We start from the raw sequence: 8,255 nt of genomic DNA, 5'->3' as shown, positions 1-8,255 counted from the left end.
CAGGAAGGTCAGGGCTTAGCCCGAGCACAAACATCACAAGACTTCACAAAAATACGTACATCTCGAGACAAGGAAGGCCACCAGAAGGACCTAGACACCAGATCCCTGGTGCCAAAAATTCCAGGATGACCTGCCAACGCGGAAGAGTGAACCTCCGAAATAACTCTACTGGTCCAGTCATCAGGGACAAACAATCTACCAGGCGGACAGCGATCAGGCCTATCCACCTGAAACTCCTGCAAAGAGCGCCGCAGGTCTGGGGAGACAGCTGACAATATCACCCCATCCTTCAGGATGCCAGTAGGTTCGGAATCACCAGGCGAGTCAGGCTCAAAACTCTTAGAGAGGGCATCCGCCCTCACATTCTTAGACCCAGGCAGATATGAAACCACAAAGTTAAATCGAGAGAAAAACAACGACCAGCGCGCCTGTCTAGGATTCAGACGCCTGGCTGACTCAAGATAAATTAGATTTTTGTGGTCAGTCAAGACCACCACCTGGTGTCTAGCACCCTCAAGCCAATGACGCCACTCCTCAAATGCCCACTTCATGGCCAAGAGCTCCCGATTTCCAACATCATAATTTCGCTCAGCGGGCGAAAACTTTCGAGAGAAAAACGCACATGGTCTCATCACTGAGCAGTCAGGACCTTTCTGCGACAAAACTGCACCTGCTCCGATCTCGGAAGCATCTACTTCAACCTGGAACGGGAGCGAAACATCAGGCTGGCGCAACACAGGAGCAGAAGAAAAGCGGCGCTTAAGCTCCCGAAAGGCCTCCACAGCCGCAGAGGACCAATTAGCAACATCAGCACCCTTCTTGGTCAAATCAGTCAAAGGTTTAGCAATGGCAGAAAAACCCGCTATGAATCGGCGATAGAAATTAGCAAATCCCAAGAATTTCTGAAGACTCTTTAGAGAAGTAGGTTGTACCCAATCACAAATAGCCTGAACCTTAACAGGGTCCATCTCCATAGATGAAGGGGAAAAAATATATCCCAAAAAGGAAATTCTCTGAACCCCAAAAATACACTTTGAGCCCTTCACAAATAGAGAATTAGCTCGTAAAACCTGAAAAACTCTCCTGACCTGTTGAACATGCGATTCCCAGTCCTCCGAAAAAATCAAAATATCATCCAAATACACAATCATAAATTTATCCAGATATTCACGGAAAATATCGTGCATAAAGGACTGAAAAACGGAAGGGGCATTCGCGAGGCCGAAAGGCATTACCAAATACTCAAAATGGCCTTCAGGCGTATTAAATGCGGTCTTCCACTCATCCCCCTGCTTAATCCGCACCAAATTATACGCACCACGTAGATCGATCTTAGTGAACCACTTCGCCCCCTTTATGCGAGCAAAAAGATCAGTCAGTAAAGGTAACGGATACTGGTATTTAACTGTAATCTTATTCAGAAGTCGATAGTCGATACAAGGTCTCAATGAACCATCCTTTTTACCCACAAAGAAAAACCCTGCCCCCAGTGGAGACAAAGAGGGGCGAATATGACCCTTTTCCAAAGATTCTCTGATATACTCCCGCATAGCAGTATGTTCAGGTACAGACAAATTAAACAAGCGACCCTTAGGAAATTTACTACCGGGAATCAACTCAATAGCGCAGTCACACTCTCTGTGAGGAGGGAGAGAATCAGTTTTAGGCTCCTGAAAGACATCATAAAAATCTGACAGAAATGCTGGGATCTCAGAGGGAGTAGATGAAGAAATGGGAACCAAAGGTGCATCCCCATGAATCCCCTGACATCCCCAGCTCAGCACAGACATTGATCTCCAGTCCAAGACTGGATTATGAATTTGTAACCATGGTAATCCAAGTACTAATACGTCATGTAGATTATATAACACAAGGAAACGAATAATCTCCTGATGGTCTGGGGACAGATGCATAGTCACTTGTGTCCAATATTGTGGTTTATTGCTAGCCAAAGGTGTAGAATCAATACCCTTTAAGGGAATAGAAACCTCCAGAGGCTCTAAATCAAACCCACAACGCTTGGCAAAGGACCAATCCATGAGACTCAGAGCGGCGCCAGAATCCACATAAGCATCCACAGTAACAGATGATAAAGTACAAATCAATGTCACGGACAAAAGAAATTTAGACTGCAAGGTACCCATAGAAAAAGATTTATCAACCTTTTTTATCAACCTTCTTTATGCGTTTAGAGCATGCTGATATAACATGAGCTGGATCTCCACAATAGAAGCACAACCCATTTTTGCGCCTGTAATTCTGTCGTTCGCCTCTAGACAATACACTATCGCATTGCATATGCTCTGGTGCCTTTTCAGAGGTCACCGCCAAATGATGCACAGGTTTTTGCTCAGAAGATACCGCCATATGGTGCACAGGTTTTTGCTCAGAAGATACCGCCATATGGTGCACAGGTTTTTGCTCAAAAGATACCGCCATATGGTGCACAGATTTTTGCTCAGAAGATACCGCCATATGGTGCACAGATTTGCGCTCCCGTAAACGCCGATCAATCTGGATAGCCAATTTCATGGCATCATTCAGACCTGTAGGCACAGGGAACCCCACCATGACATCCTTCACGGCATCAGAGAGACCTTCTCTGAAATTAGCTGCTAGAGCGCACTCATTCCATTTAGTAAGCACCGACCATTTACGAAATTTTTGGCAGTATATCTCAGCTTCATCTTGCCCTTGAGAAAGAGCTATCAAGGCTTTCTCAGCCAAAATCTCTAAATTAGGTTCTTCATAAAGCAACCCCAAAGCCAGAAAAAACGCATCTACATTTAATAACGCAGGATCCCCTGGCGACAATGCAAATGCCCAACTTTGTGGGTCACCCCGCAATAGAGAAATAACAATTTTAACCTGTTGCGCAGGATCACCAGCAGAGTGAGATTTCAGAGACAAAAACAATTTACAATTCTCTCTGAAATTCAAAAAACGGGATCTGTCTCCGGTAAAAAATTCAGGCATAGGGATCTTAGGTTCAGACATTGGAGCACGTATAACAAAATCTTGTAAGTTCTGGACCTTTGTAGCCAGGTTATTCAGACCTGCAACCAAACTCTGTGGATCCATGATTCAAACAGGTGTAACCAAAGCCATTCAGAGATTAAGAGGAGAGGAAAGAAAAAAAAAAAAGGCTGAAGACTGCAGTTTAAGCAAGGAGTACAAATAAGCACTAAGGTGCACTTTCCAAACACAGAAGGAAAAAAAACCTTTTCATATCCTTTCCTGCTTTAGTGCATAGTTTTAACACATGTGGGCCGGCCAAACTGTTATGATTTTCCCAATGGCAGGGAAATCAAAATAACAACGGACTAGCTCTCGGGTGATGGGAACTAAAGTGACCGTGACCTGAACCTGACACGACACTGGAAGTAGCCGGGGAGTGTTTCCTACGATGCCCTAGACACCACGCGCCAGCCGGAGATCTAACTACCCCTATCAGAGGAATATACAGGCCTGCCTTACCTCCAGAGATGAACCCCAAAAGGAGATAGCAGCCCCCCACAGATATTGACGGTGAGTCAAGAGGAAAAGACATACGTAGGATGAACAGCAGATTTAGCACAGTGAGGTCCGCTTACTAGATAGCAGAAGTACAGGAAAGAGTCACTTCACGGTCAACTTCAAAACACTACTCAAAAACACCATCCTGAAATTACTTTAAAACTCCAGTGACAACTCATGCCACTGGAGTGGCAATTCCAGTCCACGAGAGCTTCCAGCTACAGAGAGTCACATTGCAAATAGCTGGACAAAAATAGAATAAACTAGAAACAAAATTCAACTTAGCTGAACAGGATCTTGAGGCAGGAGAATGCAACAGAATGCTACTGATACATTGTTGGCCGGCATCAGACCAGCAGCCAAGCAGCCTTAAATAGGAAACTCCCCTAATGGGTGTCAACAGGTGATCAAGGATAGAAGAAGGCAAATAAGTGGCACTACCATAAAACACCACCGGGGGAGCCCACAAACAGAATTCACAACACCCTGCCAGATGAATAGGATATTGTCGATTTGCCTATACCATCCTAGGATTTAGGGGGCGGCATGTGCACCATCAAAATTAATCCCCCTCTCCCAAAATCCCAAAAATAAATTGGCATAGGGCGGCGCGCAAGGCGCCCCATTGCAGTGCCCTGTCTCTGAAGAAAAAAATTGGTCCTTGAAAACAAAAATTTTTTTGGAGAGACATATAGGCTGTGGCCTTATTCCTAGAAGACTATGTGTCCAAGTTTTTGCTTCTTTTACGGTTAATGTCACAGATTTTGTAAAACAATGGGAAGATGCAGCATCCATGTGTTCTAGGAAATTTATGGAATTACTTTCCAGGTCTAATGATAAACAACTAAAAGAACTGGATGCTGAATTAAATACTATTCAAGACGATATAAACAAGTGTCTTATGGGGGAAATGGTGACAAAATTTAAGAATGAGGTGGATTTGGCCCTGAAAAAAATGGGAGACAGAACTGGTACAAAATAAAACTAAAAAATACCAACGGATCTGGCAGACTGCCAACAAGATCGTGTATATTGATGGCATAGTTGTCATCGCCCCAAGAAAACATATCCTAGGAGTCGCTCAACTTCTGTTTCTTCTGTATCCTCGGCTGAGGATAGGACACAGAATACAGACAATTTTATAACTTTGTGGGATAGGAGAGATCATGTGAAAAATAATGATTGGAGAAGTGGAAGATCCAATAATAAATGTAAAATGACAACATCTCCTCGAATGGACAAAAAACTAAAACAAATACCATAGAGGTAAATTAACCTGTCCACACATGTCCTCTCTGAACCACAAAAAGAGGTCTTAGGCTGCCATCACACTAGCAGTATTTGGTCAGTATTTTACATCAGTATTTGTAAGCCAAAACCAGAACTGGGTGATAAATGCAGAAGTGGTGTATATGTTCCTATTATACTTTTCCTCTAATTGTTCCACTCCTGGTTTTGGCTTACAAATAGTGATGTAAAATACTAACCAAATTCTGCTAGTGTGACGGCAGCCTTAGGGTTGGGACTGTCATTTTCATCTTGTAATAATTTCAACTTTTTTGCAGCATTGAAGGATTTCCACCTTTTCTCACGGAAGATTATTCTCAAGAGGCTTCACTATCGGCCTCCTTCCAGTTCTGAAATAACTGACCCCATTGAATTGGAAGCACTACAGAATTTGGAAGAATTAGAACAGGAATCCAACTCTGTTGGGGTAAGTGCCTCTCCATCTCCTATTTCCGCTAGATGTACCACGTTCCCCCCCCGTCTTTGTGCCTGCAGGTTGAAATCTTCACTAAATTAGTGACGGAGGATTTCAAACATATAAATAATTATAAGAAAAAGGATAATTTGAGTGTTCTCCAACGACAGGCACTGGATGAGATAAAAATGTGGGATAATGTAGTTATAAAACCAGCAGACAAGGGGGGAAATGTGCAAAAATCCAAGAAGAGGTTAAACCGCACCCTATGACCATACAGCCTCCATGTGCATAAGGGCGCACATCAACACCAGGGGGTCCAACCTGGATATAAGTCCATATTCAAAAAGAATCAAAAAGACAGCGCCACAATGGACAGTGAAAAATATCTTACACTTTAATCTGCCTCCTGCGGCAACGTTTCGGTCAAAGGTCCAAGGTGCTTGATAAAGGTCCTTGGACCGAAACGTCGCCGCAGGAGGCAGATTAAAGTGTAAGATTTTTCACTGTCCATTGTGGCGTTGTCTTTCTGATTCTTTTTGAAGGGGGAAATGTGGTCATCTGGCCAGTGTAGAGGTGAGAAAGGGAAGCCTTTAGGCAACTGCGAAATAAAGATACGTATACTCAATTGCCGCAGAATCCCCTTCCAAAATTTCAGAGTCAACTGCATAACATTCTAGAAATGGCATTTGAAAGAGGCATAATTACCAAAAAGGTTTGGGGCGTACTTTTGGTTCAGCACCCGGTGCTTCCTACTTTTTATCTTCTCCCCATGTTCCACAATGACCCCATATCTCCTCCAGGGCATCCTATTGTCTCTGGCATTTGAGAGCTATGTGATGCAACATGTAAATTTATTGAACATTATTTAAGGCCACAGGTTGAGACGCTGCCCTCCTATGCCAGAGACACTACTGACTTCCTGAGGCGGGTTAGATGGCCTTGTCGTGGAGGAGGATATGATTTTAGTAACAGCAGATGTCGATTGCTTGTATACTAGCATCCGCCACGTGGATAGTTTGAGGCCGACAAGGTTTTTCCTTGAATCCAGCAATTTGGATGCAGATATGCGTGAACTGGTATTGGAGTTATTGGATTTCATCCCTACTCACAATTTTTTTTCGTTTTCAAGGACCGATTTTTTTTCTTCAGAGACAGGGCTCTGCAATGGGGGCGACTTGTGCGCCGTCCTATGCTAATTTATATTGGGGATTTTAGGAGGGGGATTCATTTTGGTGGTGCACATGCTGTCCCCCCAAATCCTAGGATGGTATAGGTACATCGACGATGTACTATTCATCTGGCAGGGCTCTGTCTCGGAATTACAGATGTTTATGGTTGGGTTGAATCAAAACGACTCCAATATCAGGCTCACATATATATACACCATCATAAAGAAATCTCCTTCCTGGATATCACACTTAAGGTACATGAGAATGGATTCATCTATACGGACATGTACAGTAAAGAAACCCCTGTTAATGTGTTACTGCACGCCTCATCCTCACATCCACGCTCCACAATAAGAGCCATCCCCATTGGACAGTTCTTTCGTGCCAGAAGGATCTGTACCTCAGATTTGCTTTTTGAGTAGCAAGCTGTGGACCTTGGGGAATGTTTTAGTCAAGATGGCTATAGAAGGCGTTCCATCAAAAAGGGGTATGTGAGGGCTAAAAATACCTGTAGGAGTGATCTTCTTATGATGAAAAAGGAGATGAGAGATATCTTAAAGAGACAATGGCCAATTCTCAAAACTTATCTAACTTTGCAGAGGTGCCTTCCTGATTGGCCTCTGATGATGGCGCGAAGAAGCAATAACATCAGAGACATGTTGGTACATAGTCATTATATTGTCAAAGCCCCAGATCCGTTTAAAGCAGGAAGACAAAAAAATAGATTTTTTCCATGCGGTGACTGCCTAGCTTGCAAAAATTTGGTCAGGGCCACATCCTTCACGTCATCCAACGGCAAGAAAGATTTTCAAATCAGGGAATATATTACCTGTAACACGACTTATGTGGTTTACTACGCGATTTTCTCGTGAAATCTGATCTATATAGGTTTAACATCTCGTGAATTACGTGTACGTACACGTGAGCACATAAGGGATATTGTGGCGGCACGTGACGTGGAGGATGTGGAAAGCCTGAAACCTATTCCAAACATTTTCGGTTACATCATAAGTGCAGTCCAAAAGACTTAAGGATCTAGGGTATTGACAAAATTTGTGCTGGCATCGGGGAGGGTGACTTAAAACGTAAATTGGCACAGAGAGAATGCCACTGGATCACTATATTGAACATCATTGCTCCAGCAGACTTGAATGAGCAATTGAGCTTCAGTTCCTTTTTATAGTGATTAGTCTCTGGTTTTAACCTCTATTTTTTCTGTTTTGTGTGTTTTTAAACTGTGTTTTCCTTTCTAAGTACAGTTATTCTCGTGTGCTCGTATTTTACATGTGATGATGCTAATATCTTCTTGGAAACAATGTATTAGCTTGGTATTTCGGGGTGGACCTGGAGCGCCCACCAGGGCAGTGGGGTACTCGGTACCAGGTCTGGTCTTAAAGGGGATGTCACAGTGGCTGCGACCCGGTCCATGGCCCTGGGAGGAGTAGAAGGAGGGTGAAGGAGGACAAGGAGGAGAAGGAGGATGGGGAGAAGAAGGAGGATGAAGGAGGACGGGGGAGGAGAAGGACGAAGGAGGATGGGGGAGCCATGCATACAAGATGGGAGAGGGGGAGCTGAGCCATGCATACAAGATGGGAGTGGGGGAGCCGAACCATGCATACAAGATGGGAGGGGGGGAGCTCAGCCATGCATACAAGATGGGAGGGGGGGCCGAGCCATGCATACAAGATGGGAGGGGGGAGCCGAGTCATGCATACAAGATGGGAGGGGGGAGCTGAGCCATGCATACAAGATGGGAGGGGGGAGCCGAGCCATGCATACAAGATGGGGGGGAGCCGAGCCATGCATACAAGGATGAGGGGAGCCGAGCCATGCATACAAGGATGGGAGGGGGGAGCCGAGCCATG

Source organism: Ranitomeya variabilis, chromosome 1 (genome assembly GCF_051348905.1).
Source record: "Ranitomeya variabilis isolate aRanVar5 chromosome 1, aRanVar5.hap1, whole genome shotgun sequence".
NCBI classification, from domain to species: Eukaryota; Metazoa; Chordata; class Amphibia; order Anura; family Dendrobatidae; genus Ranitomeya; species Ranitomeya variabilis.
This window is presented reverse-complemented; position numbering follows the sequence as displayed.